The following is a 21,931-nucleotide window of genomic DNA, read 5'->3' as shown; positions in this document are numbered from 1 at the left end:
AATAATAATGACATTGATTTCAATTGAATAACAATTCATGTTATTCAACTGCTGGTGACAGCAGTCACAAAATTAAAAGACGCCTGCTTCTTGGGAGAAAAGCAATGACAAACCTAGACAGCATCTTAAAAAGCAGAGACATCACCTTGCCAACAAAGGTCCGTATAGTAAAATCTATGGTTTTCCCAGTAGTGATGTATGGAAGTAAGAGCTGGACCATAAAGAAGGCTGATCACTGAAGAATTGATACTTTTGAATTATGGTGCTGGAGGAGACTCTTGAGAGTCCCATGGACTACAAGAAGATCAAACCTATCCATTCTGAAGGAAATCAGCCCTGAGTGCTCACTGGAAGGACAGATCCTGAAGCTGAGGCTCCAATACTCTGGCCACCTCATGAGAAGAGAAGACTCCCTGGAAAAGACCCTGATGTTGGGAAGATTGAGAGCACAAGGAGAAGGGGACAACAGAGGACGAGATGGTTGGACAGTGTTCTCAAAGCCACCAGCATGAGTTTGACCAAACTGCGGGAGGCAGTGGAAGACAGGAGTGCCTGGCGTGCTCTGGTCCATGGGGTCACAAAGAGTCGGACACGACTAAACGACTAAACAACAACAATCATCTTTTTCTGTTTGTTTTTTCTTTCCTTTGGCCTTTCCTTTAGTGAAAGGAAACCCATAACGATTCACCCCTAAAACACAAATGTTGAATAGAAATGGAAAGGAGAGATCATTTCCACTCTCCCATCCTGTGTGGGACATGGAGTGAGGCTTGAGCAAAAGAACTTGATGGGGGATTCTTCAGCTTTTCACAAGGACTCTCCATCCAAATAATATTGTGCTTGGATCCTACTCGAGAGTTTCCCACAGGCATCTGGTTGCCACTGTGAGGACAGGACTAGAGTGGCATGATCTAACAGGCTCTTCTTATGTTCTTATCTCCAGCTTGTATGACAAGAGACATACTGTCCAACTGCAGCTTACACAGAACCATAGGGTTATATCCAACACTATTTTTATGTGGCACAAACCTACTGAAAATAATGAACATGACTAACTTAGGTCCATTAATTTCAACAGGTCTTTGCTGAGTAAAACTCAGTTGAATGCAACCTATAGTGTTGGAAAGGATCTTGGTGGTCGTTTGGTTGAAACCCCTGCAACTACAACATCCAGGACAGACGGTTGTCCAACTTCTCCTTAAATACACCCACAACTGAAAACCCATTACCTCCCACCAAGGCAGTTTGGTCCACTGCCAAGCAGCTTGGCTGAATAGCAGATGGAGAGACCTGATTGTCTCTGTGTAGAATCCTCTGGCTTTTGCATGGCTGTCAAATGTGCTGCTGTACAACAGCAACAATCAGATCCAGTTTGTTCCCTCACTTTTGCTTCTGGACTTGCCCACCTTCTGTCTCTGGCTGCTCCAGCTTTTGCCTCTGGCCTCCACCCACCAGAGTCATGCTAAAAAATGTTCTCCACCCTTACCAGACCATAGTGTGGCCATCTGTTAGGTGGGCCCCAAGCTCATTATACACTTACATCTCAAAGGAAGGGAGAAAGGACAGAACTTAGCTCTGTTCTTCTGCACAGATGATCAGTACTATCATTGTGACTGGAGCAATGATTTGCTTCTGGACCACATGGGCAACATCTGAAATGTGTACACACATCTTTCTCCAGCTCGTGTATGGAATCTTCCTTCTACAAAGGATGCCTCTTGGCGATGAGGACTTGACTGCCGCCTCCCTGGGTGATTTCACTGCGCCAAATTTCTTAGAGTTGTCAGATAGTAAACTAGGGCTGGAGAGACCTTTCAGGAGTGAACATGGACCAGTGGTACCAAATCGTATGGGAAACAACCTTACTAGAAAAGCCAGTGGAGGACGAAGGGGAGCGGAGAGCGGTCTGCTCCGGGTGCCATCTCTGAGGGGGGTGACAAGAAAGCACCCCGCAGGGGGCTCACCCTGCCACCCTGGGCATGGTGGCATGAACAGCTGCCATTGCACTGCCACAGCCGTGTGTGGAGGATCCCTGCCACTGCCACAGCAGCTGTGAGCAGCGCCATCAGCAAACTGCCTGGTGGTGCATGAGTGCTGCTGCTATGTATGGCGCATGTGTGTGCGCCTTATATAGTGGCACTGTGCATGACCATATGTAGTGGTGCCACCAGTGGCGTAGCGTGGGGGGTGCAGCGGGGGCCGGCCGCACCGGGCGCAACATCTGGGGGTTAGGGTTAGGGAGCGCAAATCCACGGGTTAGGGGGCGCAAATTACTTGCCTTGCCCCGGGTGCTGACAACCCACGCTACGCCACTGGGTGCCACACATGCGCTGTAGCGCCGCTGGGCAGTTTTTCCTGCCCCCAACACCTTGCACTGGGGGCCGGTTAGCCTACCTTCGCCCCTGAGAAAAGCTAACCAAGAAACTGAAACTGACACGGAGACAAATAGAAGAGGATGCCTTCACCCCAATATGACTCCCCTTTATCACATACATAGTCCAGCAAGACAACAAGAAGAATCCACCAACAGCATATGAATCAATATGGCTTACTTGATCCAACAAGCCCTCCCCCCTCACAAATGCAAGCAAACACCATTGCAGCCAACCACAGATAACCAACCACACCTTGGACCCCAAACATCTCTCAATACCAAGGGAATGTAACAAGTGAATAGAAAGAGACCCTATCTAAGTTGACGCTGACACAAAACCCCACACGTACACTGTAAAAAACATAAATTTAAACACCACCCCTCCTCTCCCCTTCTCAACTCCTGACCTTATACTGTACTCAGCACTAATGTCTCATAACAAAGACTATAGAAAAGACTGTACAACTTGAAAAAAGAGACAAGGCACACATTTTTGTAAACCAAGACAATCTTTAATAAAAAATTAAGATAGTAAACCAGGACAATGGGTTGTTGTATTCAACTGAGTCCTATTCCGAATAGACCCATTGAAATTAATGGAATTGAGTTAGTTATAGTAGTAGATAGGTAGCCGTGTTGGTCTGCCATAGTCAAAATAAAAAAATTCCTTCCAGTAGCACCTTAAAGACCAACTAAGTTAGTTCTTGGTATGAGCTTTCGTGTGCATGCACACTTCTTCAGATACCACCTATCGTGCATGCACACGAAAGCTCATACCAAGAACTAATTTAGTTGGTCTTTAAGGTGCTACTGGAAGGAATTTTTTTATTTTGAGTTAGTTATGTCAATTAGTTTCAGTGGATCTACTTTGAGTAGGGCTAGCACTGAATACAACCCGACATTTATAACCCATTACCACACAGGCATGTCATGAAGGCAAACAAGATAAGGGCTTTGAAAGCCATTTGTGTGCTGAAGGTGATAGATAAATTACTAATAATAACAAATGACACCCACTTCATGAAGCAGTAAATATCATCTTTGCCAATATATGCCTTATTGCTGTGTTTTGATTACTGCTGGGCAATTTGTGAAAGAATCAGAATTCCTGGGCATGTACAACATCCAGCAGGCAAGCCGGTGATCCGAACTCCAAATCTATTAGCTGTAAATTATTTTAACGTGAGTGACATCACATTTGACTCTTGGCAAAACAGTGTTAAGTTAGTGGGTAATAAAACAGCTTGACACTAATGATGGGCTCTGCCTGATAAATTACTGTCAAGGATCAGATAAGGGTTCTTGAGAGTAACCTTGAACCAAATTTCTCTCTCTCTTGCTGTGTCTTATGTGCAGATCTTTTCCACTCAACTAGGAAAATTAAGTACCAAGGGACCCAGACCAGCAAAATGCTATGTGTGAGAGAAAATACTCCCCCCCCAAATGTACATTCACAGCTGCAAGTATCATCTTCTGAATGAACAGCCTCCCATGTTTTATTTTGCTTATCATTTTCATACTGTGACCCAAATAATAGCAGTGATTTTGGTGATGGAATAATGGTGCATTCTAGATTTGCTTACAGAATCTGAAGTGAGACTAACACCTGAACAAAACAAAACAATCTGGAAGCGCCCCTGTGCTTAAAGAAGCCTGAAATATGATGGTAAATTTGAAGGAGGGAAAAACAGGAAAAACTTCCACCATATTATGGAAATCACAAGCCCCCATGCCAGGATTTTGACAGCCTTTTTGGAGAAATTCAGACGTGATCAAAGAGGAATTGATTTTCATTATAAGGGAGAAAAAAAGGCCAGGATATTCTCCACAGTTATGCAGCTTTTCAGCAGATCACCTGAACAGAGTTTGCAGACCATAGTTTGACATGACAACCTCTGGACTAATCCTTTAAGAGTGCTTCTGAGTTTGTGGCCATTGTGAATGAGTGAATCACAACGGCGATTAGACATTTGGTTCAGAGTTTCCCCCAGTAAGGGAACCCTGACCGTTAGGTCCAGTCATGACCGACTCTGGGGTTGCGGTGCTCATCTCACTTTACTGGCCTAGGGAGCTGGCGTTTGTCTGCTTCCGCAGACAGTTTTTCCGGGTCATGTGGCCAGCATGACTAAGCCACTTCTGGCGAACCAGAGCAGCGCACGGAAACACCGTTTACCTTCCTGCCGGAGCGGTACCTATTTATCTACTTGCACTTTGATGTGCTTTCGAACTGCTAGGTTGGCAGGAGCAGGGACCGAGCATAGGCGCCGACTCCATGGGGCTTGAGGGGGCTTGAGCCCCCTCAAAAAAATTTTTTGGGGGGCTCAGCCCCCCCAATAATCTCGGGCGCCCTTCCAGCAGAGCGCCGCCGCCGTCCCCCGCCTCCTCCCCACCTGCTCCTTCACTAGCCAGCCAGCCAGCCAGCCGCGCGCCCTAATCGGAGAGCCCCGGCCATCCCCCGCGAGATTAGGGAATCCCCGGGGGCGGGGGCTCCTGCCTCGCTGCTTCGCAGCACCACCGCCACTGCCAAGGCACTGCCGGAAATCCCGCGAGAACAGGGGAATCCCGACTGGCCACACCTCCCAGCCAGCCAATCGGCTGGCTGGGGGGGCGTGGCTTGCCCTATTTAGGGCCGGAGCCACTTTATTTGCATATTCATGAGCTTATTTATTATTCATGAGCTTTCCCAGGCCCCTCCAATATTTTTTATAAGTCCGCGTCCCTGGGACCGAGCAATGGGAGCCCACCCCGTCACGGGGATTTGAACCGCCGACCTTCCGATAGGCAAGTCCTAGGCTCTGTGGTTTAACCCACAGCGCCACCCGCGTCCCCCAGTATTTCATCTTAAATGTACTGCCAACCAACCATCAGGTGAGCCTGAAAGTTCTTGCCTCTTGGAGGGAGGAATTAAGAGATGTCCGTTTCTCCAAACAAACTGCAGCCCTGCAATAAATATCCATCTTTTTGTGGGACAATAAAGGCAATGTTAGTATTCTTTGATGGAATGTATTTGTGAACTTTACCATCATTAGAGATGTAAACCGAAGGCAACAAGATAACCTCTCTTCCAAATGTTCTATTTATTTCTGTAAAGTAATTTGTATGATTTATCTTAGAGACGCAGGTTTATGGCTCACTTTGAACTCCAGGTTCTTAACTCTGTGGCTGCCTGCTTGGGCTGCAGCCGGTAAGTGATGCCATGACCCCGAGTGGGAGATGAAAGAGACGAGACAAAAACAAGACAGGCTTCTGGGATTCTTGGACCCCACATTTCTATACTCCGCTGACATCTCCGGGTTAAATATTTCCCTTCGGAGGAACTTACAATGTCTTTCCCCACGTTGCACAGTCATTAGGGGACCGGCCAAAGTTTAAAATCCTGGCATCCTTTAATGGAAGGCATACTGAAAGATTACAAAACAAACCTTGGAGGATGGATGAGATGTTCCGAAACGACTCTTGATTTTCTCATTCGTCTAAGAGGCTTCCCATTTATGCTGTGATTTATAGCAACAGACAGGGTTCATACAGCCCAACAGAACTGTACAACCCAACTCTTCATCCCTCCCTCCTCAATCCACAATCACATTGTTTTGTTTCATTGCTCTCCATTTCCCTGAGTGGCAGAAAGTTTTGGTGGTGGTGGTGGTGTCACTGCAGAAATAGGGGAGCCACTGTCTTCCCCGTGTCAAGGATCAGCTGAACGGGAACAGAGCTGGGACCCAAGAACCCAGTGTCGTAGGGAAGAGCCATAGCTCAGTGTAAAATGACACATGTCTTGCATGTACAGTGGTACCTCGGGTTACATACGCTTCCGGTTACATACGCTTCAGGTTACAGACTCTGCTAACCCAGAAATAGTACCTCGGGTTAAGAACTTTGCTTCAGGTTGAGAACAGAAATCGTGCTCCGGAGGCGCAGCAGCAGTGGGATGCCCCATAGGCTAAAGTGGTGATTCAGGTTAAGAACAGTTTCAGGTTAAGAACGGACCTCCAGAACGAATTAAATACTTAACCTGAGGTACCGCTGTAGAAGATTCCAGGTTCAATCCTCAGCGTCTCCATGCAGGGATGGACAACAGTCCTGGCTCAAACCCTGGGGATACATCATCATCATCATAATCATTTATTATTTATACCCCATCCATCTGGCTGGGTTTCCCCAGCCATTCTGGGCGGCTCCCAACAGAATATTAAAAACTTCTGCCTTCAGATGTCTTCTAAAAGTCAGATAGTTGTTTATGTCATTGTTATCTGATGGGAGGGCGTTCCACAGGGCGGGCGCCACTACCAAGAAGGCCCTCTGCCTGGTTCCTTGCAACCTCACTTCTCGCAGTGAAGGAACCGCCAGAAGGCCCTCAGAGCTGGACCTCAGTGTCTGGACTGAGTGAGGCGCGTGGAGACGCTCCTTCAAGTATACTGAGCTGAGGCCATTTAGGGCTTTAAAGGTGAGCACCAACACTTTGAATTGTGCTTAGAAACGTACTGGGAGCCAATGTAGGTCTTTCAGGTCTGGTGTTATATGGTCTCGGCGGCCACTCCCAGTCACCAGTCTGGCTATCACATTCTGGATTAGTTGTAGTTTCTAGGTTTCCTTCAAAGGTAGCCCCACATAGAGTGCATTGGAGTAGTCCAAGTGGGAGATAACTAGAGCATGCACCACTCTGGCGAGAGAGTCTGCTGGCAGGTAGGGTCTCAGCCAGCATACCAGATGGAGTTGGTTGACAGCTGCCCTGGACACAGAATTGACCTGCACCTCCATGGACAGCTGTGAGTCCAAAATGACTCCCAGGTTGCACACCTGGTTCTCCAGGGGCACATTTGCTCCATTCAGGACCAGGGAGTCCCCCCCACCCCCTGCCAGTCAATGTAGACAGCACTGAACTCGAGGGGATGATGGTCTGACTTGGCGGAAAGCATGTTCCTATGTCCCACCATGTTATCAGGGAAAAAGCTCTGATCTCATGTGAGCCAGACTTGGAAACTTTCACCCAGGAAGACCAACCTGCCCCAGTGGAGATGTTCTGGTTGTCCATGTTAAAAATGGCATCTTGTTCCAGATGGGAAAAACCCGATCGGCCCTGGCAATGAGTATTTGTTGTGCGACCTGCCAAAGGAGAGATCAAGCAAAGGTCATCTCTAGAGCAGAGCTCAGTGATTGCCTTTGTGCTTATCTGTTGTGTCTCTTGGTGTGTGGGATCAGCGCGGTGAAGGCAGCTGCCAAGGAACGGGCTTGATAAGGTCACCAGCGGGTTATGAGAAATTGTCACCTGAGATGATGAGAACTCACTCAGTGGTCAAATTCAGAAGAAGGGGTAGGAAAACTATGACCGTCATTTGGCATTGGCAAAGAATAGTTCAGTCCTTACTGATGCCTTTTAACATCTTGAGCCAAAAGCATGGTGTAATGAAACATGGCCTTCCTGAAACTATATAGATCTGCACAGTCCCAGAATTAGAGACCACTTTATGCAAAGAAGACAGGAAAGAAATGTAACACACAATCTCAGAATGTTTAGATATCCACCACTATCCTCATAAGCAAAAAGCGACTTAAGGCTGCAATCCTGAACCCTTTAACCTGGGTGCAAACTCCACTGAACTCCATGGGATTTCTAAGTAGACCCATATAGGATTGCACTGTATGTTTGTTTGAAAGACAGAATAAAATGTACTCATTCATGCAACAGACCAACAGTAATTACCAAACTGTCACCCCACTATTGGCCTGCCTTTGTGAGTTTTATCCAACTCAGTGTTACTCAGAGTAGACCTATTGAAAACAATGAGCCCAAGTTAGTCATGGTCATTCTTTGGAAATGATTCGTACTCTGAAGACGACTAGCATTCGATAGAATCCAGTATATCAATTCTGGTTTTCTGTTGTATTTGATGGCATGGAGTTGTAGAAGTGATGGTTTATTTATTTTTCAATGAAAAATAAAAGAGCAGTTTGTCTTTCTACAACTTCATAATGAGAAAAGTTCTGGTAATGCAATTCCTCCCCCCCCCCCCACTTGCATCTCCCCTTTTCCAAAAAACAAATAAATACAAGATTACTAATAAACAGCATTGCTACTCTTTTGAATGACCATCCCAGAAGTCAATTTCTCCCTTTCATACATCTGTGAAATGTCAGAGGCACGGCCAGCTTAAATCAGGTTTTATTAATTGTACAGATACCTGGAGCCGGCAGTTGGCTTGGACTTCAAGGTTTACAAAGACACTTACCTTTTAATTCACCATAGGCTTAACCTTTGGTACTGGGGAATTCCTGGGATCAGTGCCAGATTTTTATTTGGGGAGGGGGTGGAGAGAGAAGGGGTGCCAATTGTAAGACAAATCTCAGCATCTTATTAGTTTAGACAGGAAGGAGCTTGGGAGGAGATGGGAGCTCATAGCTCTGGGAAACATGTACCATCTTTGGCTTGGAAACAGGAATGGAAGAAAGCACTTTCATTGGCTCAAAGCCAGTAAGGTATAGCTACACTATAGATTTTTTCTCATTTTATACACGGCTCTCTGCAAAGACTCCCAATTGCAGTTTGGTTAAGGTCAGGGCATACCATCTCCTGCACTGCCGACTTAGGATGCTTTTTATACTGTCACTTTTTGCAGGATTTCATCACATACCAGCAAATTCGGCTGGTCTAGTACTGCAACAAAAACAAAAGACTGGCCTTTTCTCAAGAAGGACAGTGATTTCTGGAAATGCACCAGAAAGTGTGGAATAGCACTGGCTTCGATGCAATACCACCTAGCCTCTCTGCAAACAAATCAGAATGAATTAAATAGCCGGCGTTTTCTGATCTCCTTTCGAGGAAATCAGGCGGTATCACACCAATTTTAAACAGCCATGACTCCCCTCAAAGAATTCTGGGAAGGGTAGTTTGTTAAGGGTTCTTAGGTAAAGGTAAAGGGACCCCTGACCATTAGGTCCAGTCGGGATCGACTCTGGGGTTGCGGAGCTCATTTCGCTTTATTGGCTGAGGGAGCCGGCGTACAGCTTCCGGGTCATGTGGCCAGCATGACTAAGCTGCTTCTGGCCAACCAGAGCAGTGCATGGAAATGCCGTTTACCTTCTCACCAGAGCAGTACCTATTTATCTACTCGCACTTTGACGTGCTTTCGAACTGCTAGGTTGGCAGGAGCAGGGACCGAGCAATGGGAGCTCACCCCGTTGCTGGGATTCGAAGTGCCGACCTTCTGATCGGCAAGTCCTAGGCTCTGTGGTTTAACCCACAGCACCACCCGTGTCCCTTAGAAGACCCCTATTCATCTCACAGAGCTACAATTCCCATAATTATTTGGGAAAAGGAACTGGATATTAAATCACTCTTGGAATTCTAGCTCTGTGAGAGGAACGCTCAGCACCCTAACAACTACGTTTCCCAGGATTCTTTGGGGTAAGGCATTGCTCTAGTATAGATATGACCTTAGCAGTGGTATATTTCTGGAGAAGAGGTGCCAGAACTCACCATAAATGCCTCCATCTTTCTCTTAGAATGGCAATGGTGCACACCTGAGTGGTGCCAGAAGTGAGAGGTGAGTACTAGCTGAAAAACAACAACCCCTGGACCTTAGTTGAAGCTCACTGGTGTAATGTTCTTTCACCTCTGTCTATCTTTCTTAGCCTCATTCTACCTAAGCCCCACCCTCCAACTAAGGCCTGTTAATGCACAAGGATATATGGAGATGGACTTGACCCCTTATCGAGATCTCGATTCCAGCCATTTCCCCAACACAGAAAATATTTCACCAGCAGCCTTCATCAACATTATCGCTCCTGGCCTTTCATGATCCCTCTTGGATGATCCTTTTGTTTACACTAAAGTTTGAGAAGGAATGAACCGAAGGTACTGGAGAGAGAGAGAGAGGTCAGCAGGCATAGTTCAAGCTGAATGAGGAAGCCTCCCTGCTGCCTTGCTTTGATCTGCGGAGGATATATTCCATCCATCCGACGGACCAGAGATGGACATTGGGGAGTAACAGCATCCTCATCCAGAGGCCCACTCCCGTTGGAGCCACACTGGAGGGGCCCGCCAGTGCCCCTCCTTCCCTGGCCCTACATTGCTGCAATTTGCAACAGCCTCTGCAGGTTTATGGCTGGAAAGGGTATGAGTCAACCAGCCTCGTAACTGGCAGTACCAGGCTCCAGGGCCTTTTCGTCACATTGCCGGTGCTCAGCTATTTGCGATTGCTGCTGAGCCAGGTTGTTTGCTTCTGCCACGTTTCACAGCAATACGGGAGAGGCTGACAAAGGGCTGGAGTTTAATCAGACGTTTCTCAAAACACCCTTTCTAGGCTCTTCTGCCCTGTAGTCCAAAGTCTGGGACATGCTTTTTGCAAACTGGTTTGTTTTCTAGATGTGATTTGGTTTTGATCATTTTCTCCTGGTTTTTTATTTTATTTTAAAAAACCCCTCAAACATATATTTTGATATAGATTGTTTATGTGGTTCATAGTTCTTTTACTTATGTTTAGAGGTGGATTTCATGGGGTTGGACTAGATGATTCCCGTAGTCCCTCCCAACTCTACAATTCTATGATCCTATATATATTTAATTATGTTACTTAAAATGTAGAATGATGCTATTGGTGCTGCCGATTAGTAATGCGTTGCATCCACACCATACATATCTAGCACTATGATACCACTTTAAATGGCCATGGCTTCCCTCAAAGAATTCTGGGAGCTGTAGTTTGTTAAGGGTGCTGAGAGAGGTTAAAGGTAAAGGTAAAGGGACCCCTGACCATTAGGTCCAGTCGTGACCGACTCTGGGGTTGTGGCGCTCATCTCGCTTTATTGGCCAAGGGAGCCGGTGAACAGCTTCTGGGTCATGTGGCTAGCATGACTAAGCCGCTTCTGGCGAACCAGAGCAGCGCATGGAAACGCCATTTACCTTCCCACCAGAGCGGTACCCATTTATCTACTTGCACTTTGACATGCTTTTGAACTGCTAGGTTGGCAGGAGCAGGGACTGAGCAAAAGGAGCTCACCCTGTCACGGGGATTCGAACCACCGACCTTCTGGTCAGCAAGTCCTAGGCTCTGTGGTTTAACCCACAGCACCACCCGCGTCCCTGCTGAGAGAGGTTAGGAGACCCTTATTCTCCTCCCTGAGCTGTAGTTCCAGAGTAGCTTAACAATCAATCAATCAATCAATCAATCAATCAATCAGTCAATCAATCAATCAATCAATCAATCAATCAACCAGTCCCTCTTCACAGGGAACTCTTCCTTTGTTAGAAAGTTATTGCAGTTACCTCGAAATTCATCAGGATTCAGAGGGATTGCCTTTGCTTGTAAATGTCATCTAGTGGTGCCCCCAAATTTAAAAGATTATCAACATTTTCTTTTTAATTTTTAAATATAATTTTTAGGTGTCCAGACTAAAGCTTTCTGGACCTATTTGCTCATAATTTAGCAAGCTTTATCCACTATACAGGGCAGGGGTCAGCAACCTAAGGCCCATGGGCCAGTAGCGGCCCATGAGGCTTGTCTAACTGGCCCATGGCGACCCCTGCTGCCCCCCTGCTGCCCGCTCTTACCGGCGCGGTGCGGTGCGGGGACCGACTTCTGGGTCGATGGCACCTGTGCACATGTGCACGGGTGCTCCTCCGACCCAGATGTGGGCCGGAAATAGTGTGTGCGCACATGTGCAGGACGGAGAAGCGCCCGTGCGCATGTGCACACACTATTTCCAGCGCAGGAGGAGCACCGGAAATAGCGTGTGCGCACATGCACATGCGCTCCTCCAACCCAGAAGAGCGCACCTCTACACACGTTCTGGTGCATCCTCTGACAGACGGAGCATCAACTGGCTGACCTCTGATATAGGTTGCTGACCTCTGATATAGCTGCTAGTACACGAGCAAATTTCATCCACTTCTGCAAAAGGGGAGGGGGAGTTATAGCTTTATTTAGTTTTCCCTATACCAGTGAAGGGTGGTGGCAGTGGAGGAGAAGCGTTGTGGACCCAGATGAATCAGGCAGTCTATACAGTGCCTCAGACCAAGGTGGGCTGTTTCCTGAAGCTCCACATTGGGGTCCTAACCAAATCTTGTAGTCGGTACACAGTCCTAAAAATACACAATGGAAGGAGAGCAAATACTTCACACTGGGTTGCCATTCCCTGTCAATTCACCTTCCACACTTCCTCATGGTTTTTCTTTCCTCTTGAAACCATTTTTACTTCCCAAGATTTTTATTTTCTCCTTATCTGCTTTTGAAATGTTAAACTCACTGAGTCAACTAAGGCCTAATGTTTCAGGTTGTTGTTTCAAGCGAATTATCAGCTCCACCAGAGCTGTTAAGGAGACTTTATTTGCAAAAGTTTGTTTCAAATATTTGAAAGACAGGGCAGTGAATGGAACTATTTCTTTGTCCTTTTTTTTAAACAAAAAAAAGAACACTGTGTCATAAAAATGCAAAAGGGAAACTGGCCCCAAATCCACCTGGATTTTCTTGAAAGCAACCCTCTTTGAAATGAATGTCAGATCCACCAGGCAGATGTACAGCTTCTGCTTATTTGCCAAACCATTTGCCCATGTGTGTGTTCTGCTTTTCAATGGTTCTCCCGCTTCTCAGGAAGAGGGTATTCCCCATTACCCAAGATCCTTTTTTGTTGTTGTTTAGTCGTTTAGTCATGTCCGACTCTTCGTGACCCCATGGACCAGAGCACGCCAGGCACTCCTGTCTTCCACTGCCTCCCACAGTTTGGTCAAACTCATGTTGGTAGCTTCGAGAACACCGTCCAACCATCTTGTCCTCTGTTGTCTCCTTCTCCTTGTGCCCTCAATCTTTCCTAACATCAGGGTCTTTTCCAGGGAGTCTTCTCTTCTCATGAGGTGGCCAAAGTATTGGAGCCTCAGCTTCACGATCTGTCCTTCCAGTGAGCACTCAGGGCTGATTTCCTTCAGAATGGATTGGTTTGATCTTCTTGCAGTCCATGGGAATCTCAAGAGCCTCCTCCAGCACCATAATTCAAAAGCATCAATTCTTCAGCGATCAGCCTTCTTTATGGTCCAGCTCTCACTTCCATACATCACTATAGATCCTTTTTATGGGGATGCTAATGACAGAAACTGGGACCTTCTTATACAGAGCTTGTGATGATCTTCCATTGAGTTATGGTCATTCTCATAACTCCCCCAGGTTTATACTTGTCTTTCCTCCTCTGGGAAACTCAGCCTATGGAGGGCACTTGGAGAAGCTTAGCTTCAATATTTCAGCTATGTGACTATGACAATGGGTACATACCTCTGGATTACCCATGGACACCCACTGGCATGTTGAATGCCAGATATAATTATAATTATAATGACTTATTAAATTTGTATACTGCCCTTCATCTGAAGATCGCATGGTGTTTCAGAACATACAAATAGAAAATGCGAATACAAAATGCATTAAAAAAAATGCCCCCTCCCACAAATACATTTAAAAGGCCATAGAATGTTGATCAGCCAAAGTTTGGCTGGTTATAGAGAAATATTTTCACCTGGTGCCTAAAGATATTTAATGAAGGCACCAGGCAAGCCTTCATGGGGAGAGCATTGCACTAACAGGGAGCCACAGCAGAAAAGGCCCATTTTCATGTTGCCACCCTCTGGACCTCTTGTGGAGGAGAGGATGACCTCCTAGGACGACAACAAGGTCTGGATTGGTTCATATGGGGAGAGGCTGTCCTGAGTTGCAGTCCTGGCATCATTTGCAGATTATTTTCACCATTATGCAAAAGCATAGGTGGCAACCATCCTACAGCCATTTCCCAGAATTCTTAATGTGCAAATCTCCCAACCAGTTTCTTAACAAAGAATGGACATAGAAATTATGAGATCACCTGCACAATCCCATTGGCCTCAGGAGGTCCATATAAACCATTTTGTGAGACTCAGGTCTTCGTCTTTTCCAGGGACTGTGGTCTGGGTCAGTCAGAGAACTAGTGACAAGGCTTGGTGCTTGGCCTCAGCTGAATGGGTGCTCAGGGAAGCTCCTGTTCTTGGAAATGGACCTCAGTCTACATGCCTCACATTGCATGGAGAGAGCAGGAGAAGCAGAAGGAAAGCAGATGGCGCATGGGAATCCCAGATGGGAATCCCTGCAAACCCCACGGGATGTGCATGCAGCTCTATGCAAGAGGATAGGGATGATTGATATGAGTGTTCCCTTGTAGATGTGCATAGTACACTCAGAACAGCTCCGTACTATGCCCCAAATCCATTTTTTTAAACAAAAAAAGAACACTGTGTCATAAAAATGTAAAAGGGAAACTGGCCCCAAATCCATCTGGATTTTCTTGAAAGCAACCCTCTTTGAAATGAATGTCAGATCCATCAGGCAGATGTACAGCTTCTGCTTATTTGCCAAACCATTTGCCCATGTGTGTGTTCTGCTTTTCAATGGTTCTCCCGCTTCTCAGGAAGAGGGTCTTCCCCATTACCCAAGTTCCTTTTTTGTTGTTGTTTAGTTGTTTAGTCATGTCCGACTCTTCGTGACCCCATGGACCAGAGCATGCCAGGCACTCCTGTCTTCCACTGCCTCCCACAGTTTGGTCAAACTCATGTTGGTAGCTTCGAGAACACCGTCCAACCATCTTGTCCTCTGTCGTCCCCTTCTCCTTGTGCCCTCAATCTTTCCTAATATCAGGGTCTTTCCCAGGGAGTCTTCTCTTCTCATGAGGTGGCCAAAGTACTGGAGCCTCAGCTTCAGAATCTGTCCTTCCAGTGAGCACTCAGGGCTGATTTCCTTCAGAATGGATTGGTTTGATCTTCTTGCAGTCCATGGGAATCTCAAGAGTCTCCTCCAGCACCATAATTCAAAAGCATCAATTCTTCGGCGATCAGCCTTCTTTATGGTCCAGCTCTCACTTCCATACATCACTATAGATCCTTTTTTATGGGGATGCTAATGACAGAAACTGGGACCTTCTTATACAGAGCTTGTGATGATCTTCCATTGAGTTATGGTCATTCTCATAACTCCCCCAGGAGTTGTCTTTCCTCCTCTGGGAAACTCAGCCTATGGAGGGCAGGAGGGCACTTGGAGAAGCTTAGCTTCAATATTTCAGCTATGTGACTATGACAATGCATAGATACCTCTGGATTACCCATGGACACCCACTGGCATGTTGAATGCCAGATATAATTATAATTATAATTATAATGGCTTATTAAATTTGTATACTGCCCTTCATCTGAAGATCGCATGGTGTTTCAGAAGATACAAATAGAAAATGCGAATACAAAATGCATTAAAAAAAATATGCCCCCTCCCACAAACACATTTAAAAGGCCATAGAATGTTGATCAGCCAAAGTTTGGCTGGTTATAGAGAAATATTTTCACCTGGCGCCTAAAGATATTTAATGAAGGCACCAGGCAAGCCTTCATGGGGAGAGCATTGCACTAACAGGGAGCCACAGCAGAAAAGGCCCATTTTCATGTTGCCACCCTCTGGACCTCTTGTGGAGAAGAGGATGACCTCAGATGATGACGACAAGGTCTGGATTGGTTCATATGGGGAGAGGCTGTCCTGAGTTGCAGTCCTAGCATCATTTGCAGATTATTTTCACCATTATGCAAAAGCATAGGTGGCAACCATCCTACAGCCATTTCCCAGAATTCTTAATGTGCAAATCTCCCAACCAGTTTCTTAACAAAGAACGGACATAGAAATTATGAGACGTTTTTCAGTCCCCGCAAACCCCATGGGATGTGCATGCAGCTCTATGCCAGAGGATAGGGATGATTGATATGAGTGTTCCCTTGTAGATGTGCGTAGTACATTCAGAATAGCTCTGTGGTTATTTGGAACTTCTTTTTCCTTATTGTCCACTATCACAGATGTCTGGCGTGTGTGCCCTCAGCAAGCCAGTCAGCCCAACCTCCCAAGTGCCTTTACAGGGAGCAGTGGCTAGGCTGTTTATAGGGAGAAATTACCCCCAGCATATAATGCCTTCTCTGTGGGATCTGCGCTGGCTGCCAATCTGCTACTTGGTCAAGTTCAAGGAGCAGGGAATGTTTTTCAGCTATGCTTGTGGCATGACTTCTGTTCATGGGGCAGAAATCAAATAGTTATTATCTCAGGCGCAACTGTTGCTTGTTCGCATGTTTCTATATAGTCCTGCAGAGAAATTAAGATCTCCCACAAAGGCTGGCTCTTGATGCAATCTTGCAATATCTGGGAGAGAACCCTGTCTGAAATTATGGGGAGCTGCTGCCAGTTGGTGTAGAACAGTGTTTCCCAAACTTAGGTCTCCAGCTGTTTTTGGACTACAACTCCCATCATCCCTGGCTAGCAAGACCAGTGGTCAGGGATGATGGAAATTGTAGTCCAAAAGCAGCTGGAAGCCCAAGTTTAGGAAACACTGGTGTAGAATTAGATGGACTAATGGTCTGACTCAGTAGAAGGCAGTTCCCTATGTTATGAGCTCAAAGGAAAGGGCCTTTTCGGTGGTGATGTCACTTTGAAACGATCTCCCTATTTAAATCTGCCAGGCTCCCTTTTTGTTTCAAAGCAGACCATCCTGTTTCGATGAGGTTTTAATGTGAAGCCATTTCTACCATCATTGCTGCCACATGTGTGTTTGTCAGTATGCTTTTTGCTATGTTTTTATCCTTGATGTTTTGTAATGTGCTTCTAATATTGTACACTGCCCTGAGATCCTTTGATAAAGGGTGGAATATAAATTGTAATAATAATAATAATAATAATAATAATAATAATAATAATATCCTTTTTGCTTCATTGCAGTCAGATTTTAGTGTTGTAGATCACTGTTTTTAGTAATTTGTTTAATGTATTTCTATGATTATATTGTATTATAGTTATGCTGTAAGTCATTCAGCAATAGATAAGTGGGAGAATAATAACAGTAATCATTATTTCAACATATATTGTGTTCCAGGGGGAAAGTAAAATGAGCATTGAGGTGAAAACTATGAAATGTAAGCTAAAATTGGTATTTAGCACATCCATTTGCATACATACTGACATCTTAAAAGCTGAAGTGTAAAATGAAGCAATAATTTTTAGCTGATTAATCACCTGCCTTTTAACTGACTGGCAGGTGACATTTAATTAATTAGCATATTAATTACCAAAACCTCAGTAGAGGTGACTTTTTGAGACAGCTTGCAATTAAAGAAAAGGTGCTGCTGGTGGTTACAAGGCAGGTCCACCTTATAGTATCACACCAGAAACATACTGTATTTTTCGCTCCATAAGACGGACCTGACCATAAGACTCACCTAGTTTTAAGAGGAAAACAAGAAAAAAAAAATTCTGAATGAAACAGTGGATGTATGATTTTTGTGGTTCATGCTGTGGCCACAGACATGATATGTGATTTGACGGAGAGTTTGGGGTAGCCCAATGCAAAAATCCTGAAAATCCATGTGGATCCATGCTTTGTAATCATGTTTTTGTGCCATTGTGGCCCCACAAAACAGTGGATGTGTGTTTTTTTTGTTGCAGGCTATAGCCATGGACACGCTATGCGATCTGATGGTGAATTTGGGGTGACCCAATGCAAAAATCCTGAGGATCCATATTATTTTACCTCCCCCCTCCCAGGCAGCCTCCTTTATCGCTAGTGTCCCTTATCTCCCTCCCGATCGCTTGCCGATCAGCTGCTCAGCGGCTTCCTTTCAACACCCCCTTCCCTCTTTCTAAAAGAAAAAAAAAGCACAATGTGCTTTTCGCCCCTGGGCAATTCGGCACCAGGGACCACGCATTCGCTCCATAAGACGCACAGACATTTCCCCTTACTTTTTAGGAGAAAAGACGTGCATCTTATGGAGCGAAAAATAAGGTAATAGCACTGAAACAAAAGCAAACAAGTGTGCCTTTAACTCTTAGTAAAAGGTAAAAGGACCCCTGACCATTAGGTCCAGTCGTGACCAACTCTGGGATTGCAGCGCTCATCTCACTTTATTGGCCGAGGGAGCCAGCGTACAGCTTCCGGGTCATGTGGCCAGCATGACTAAGCTGCTTCTGGCAAACCAGAGCAGTGCATGGAAACGCTGTTTAGCTTCCCGCTGAAGCGGTACCTATTTATCTACTTGCACTTTGATGTGCTTTCGAACTGCTAGGTTGGCAAGAGCAGGGACCGAGCAACGGGAGCTCACCCCGTCGCGGGGATTCGAACCGCTGACCTTCTGATCGGCAAGTCCTAGGCTCTGTGGTTTAACCCACAGTGCCACCTATGTCCCGTAGACTCGCCACTTAATAGCACTGACTGATTCATCATCAATGTGTGTCCCCTTCTTTTGAGTGGGACCTGGAGTTAAGTAGCATCTGCTCATGCCATTTGTTCTATTCTTCCATAGCTCTATCTTCTGTTCCATCCTTGGATGGCGTATTTATTCACTGATTCCCTTCTCTTTCCTCAGGGTGCCCAGAACAGTACTTTAAAGCCCCACAACAACCCTGTGAGGCAGGGCAGACCGAGAAAGATAGAAGAGCAGGTCACCTGGAAGCACCCTGACTTGTCTGCACATAGTTTGTGGACATCCGTTGTTTATCAAGCATTCATTCTGATTCTTGCTGGTGGGGAGGTTATACAAGGTCATGCCAAGCAATTGCTACCCAACACTTTTCAGTGTATTTTCCTGTCACTTGTTGAAAAGTCTGATTTGGGGGATCAGGGGCTGGGAAGTTGCATAAGAGCACCAAATCCACTTTAATGGTGCAACCTGAATTTGCGGATGGAAACCCACCTGTAAAAATAGCAGCAGGCTAGAAGCGGCCTTAGGGAATGGCCCAAGCTTTCCAGGGGAGCAGAGCTTTCAGTCTCAGTCTGTATTTGACACTAGCTGCTGCATACACTGGCTCCTGTGTTTCCTCTCTGTTTGTTTCCAGGTTTGTAACTAGGCACTGCCTACTCAAACTAATCAGCTCCTTTCATTAATAAGTAACCTTTGCCCCGTATGGAAGAGACTGGGTCCTTGTCCTCAGATGAGGTGGTCAACCTGTGGTCATACCACTTCACAATGTGTCTGGAGGTGGGGGCTGTTGCATGATTTAATGCTCAATAATAATAATAATAATAATAATAATAAAACCCCTGCACACAGAAAGCTAGAACATCAGGGCTAAGGGTGGGTCAGAATATTTCTGTGCTAATTTTCTGTGTTTAGGGTGGTTGTTGTTCTGGTGTGCACAAGGTGGGGCTTTAATTACCGTATTTTTTGCTCTATAAGACTCACTTTTTCCCTCCTAAAAAGTAAGGGGAAATGTGTGTGCGTCTTATGGAGCAAATGCAGGCTGCGCAGCTATCCCAGAAGCCAGAACAGCAAGAGGGATTGCTGCTCTCACTGCGCAGCGATCCCTCTTGCTGTTCTGGCTTCTGAGATTCAGAATATTTTTTTTCTTGTTTTCCTCCTCCAAAAACTAGGTGCGTCTTGTGGTCTGGTGCGTCTTACAGAGCGAAAAATACGGTAATTGAGGGGGGACAAGAGACAGTGTTTGTGAGAGACAGAAAGGGGAGAAGGCAAGAGGATCATGATGAGTACCAACACCTTTTTGCCCCTAGAAAAAAGCACTGTACACACTTATACTATATGCAAATCTGTGGCCTCTTTTTAGGTGATGCATTAGAGTCAGGGGCCTAATAATAATAATAATAATAATAATAATAATAATAATAATAATATATTATTATTATTATTTGTACCCCGCCCATCTGGCTGGGTCTCTCCAGCCACTCTGGGTGGCTTCCAACAAAAATTAAAAATACATTAAAATGTCACACATTATGCCTCCAAACACCAGTTGCTGGGAATCACAGGTGGGGAGAGGGCAATTGCAGACTTCACACACATCTGGTCAGCCATAGTTGCTGGACTAGGTGCGCCATTTGCCTGATTCAGTCAGGCCATTGATCCATCTAGCATGGTATTGTCCACCCTGATTGGCAGCAGTTCTCTGGGATTTCGGACAGGGAGTCTCTCCCTGCCCTACCTGGAAATGCTGGAAATTGAACCTGTCTCCATGAAAAACAGATACTCTGCCACTCAGCTATGGCCTTCCCTAAAATCCAGCACAAGTGTTTCACTCACCTTGGACTATGATCCACTCCCAGAAACCAGTTTTCCAAAAAAATACTCTTGGAGGAACTTGGAGAGCAGAAGTAATCATCACCAGGGGAAACAAGTAACCTTTTTAAATACAGTGGTACCTCGGGTTAAGTACTTAATTCATTCTGGAGGTCCGTTCTTAACCTGAAACTGTTCTTAACCTGAAGCACCACTTTAGCTAATGGGGCCTCCTGCTGCTGCCGCGCTGCCAGAGCATGATTTCTGTTCTCATCCTGAAGCAAAGTTCTTAACCTGAAGCACTATTTCTGGGTTAGCGGAGTCTGTAACCTGAAGTGTATGTAACCTGAAGTGTATGTAACCCGAGGTAAGGTAAAGGGACCCCTGACCATTAGGTCCAGTCGTGACCGACTCTGGGGTTGTGGCGCTCATCTTGCTTTATTGGCCGAGGGAGCCAGCATACAGCTTCTGGGTCATGTTGCCAGTATGACTAAGCCGCTTCTGGCAAACCAGAGCAGCGCACGGAAACACCGTTTACCTTCCCGCCAGAGTGGTACCTATTTATCTACTTGCACTTTGACATGCTTTTGAACTGCTAGGTTGGCAGGAGCAGGGACCGAGCAACGGGAGCTCACCCCGTTGTGGGGATTCAAACCGCCGACCTTCTGATCGGCAAGTCCTAGGCTCTGTGGTTTAACCCACAGCACCACCCATGTCCCGTAACCCAAGGTACCACTGTAATAATAATAATAATAATAATAATAATAATAATAATAATAATAATAATAATAATAATAATAATTTTTAAAAAACAGAAAATGAGACAATTTGGGGTAGAGAAGTACAGGTGGGGAAAGAATATTGCTTTCCCCTCCTGCCAGGCCACGCAGCGCTTTCACAACACCCCCCCCCCCAGTGGTTTAGGGCTCCATCAGGACCCAGACAGGATCCTGCCCGCACCACACTTCCTTGCTCCCTTAGTTTCGCTGTCTGCAAGACCCACAGTGACCTCTGCTGCTTTCTCTCCAGCAAGCTCTAATCGGGTAGTGTAATGTAAAGGCAACATGCATTTTTTATGAGCAATATGAACTTTTGGTTTATGGCTATCCGGAAGGCTCGATGCTGGTGGGGGGGAAAAAACCCACAAAAATGTGTGCGTCCTTGCCTCTCACTCACGGACATTCTTGAGTGCCATCTTCAGGCTAATCGAAGACACTGCAGGCACCGAAGCCTGGAAGCTCTTGGAAAAGGAAGGAGCTGGCTGCTTCAAAGGCCCTTACATGGATGCAGCTAGAATTAGAATTAGCAGGTGTGCAATTGGAAAAGAAGTAGTTGGTTGGGAAGGAAGGGGTTCTGGCTTAGTGGCAGCATGCATGAGGTCCCAGGTTGAACCTCCCCCCACCCAGTTACTTAAAAACGGGATCTCAACTTACCTGCTTCTGAATCCTTGGAAAGCTAGTTCTAGTCAGAGTACTATATTCCTCCTTCTCCTCCTATCTAGGGGATAGGGCTGGAGCTCA

This window comes from Podarcis bocagei (genome assembly GCF_964188305.1).
Source record: "Podarcis bocagei genome assembly, chromosome: 5".
NCBI lineage: Eukaryota > Metazoa > Chordata > Lepidosauria > Squamata > Lacertidae > Podarcis > Podarcis bocagei.
This window is presented reverse-complemented; position numbering follows the sequence as displayed.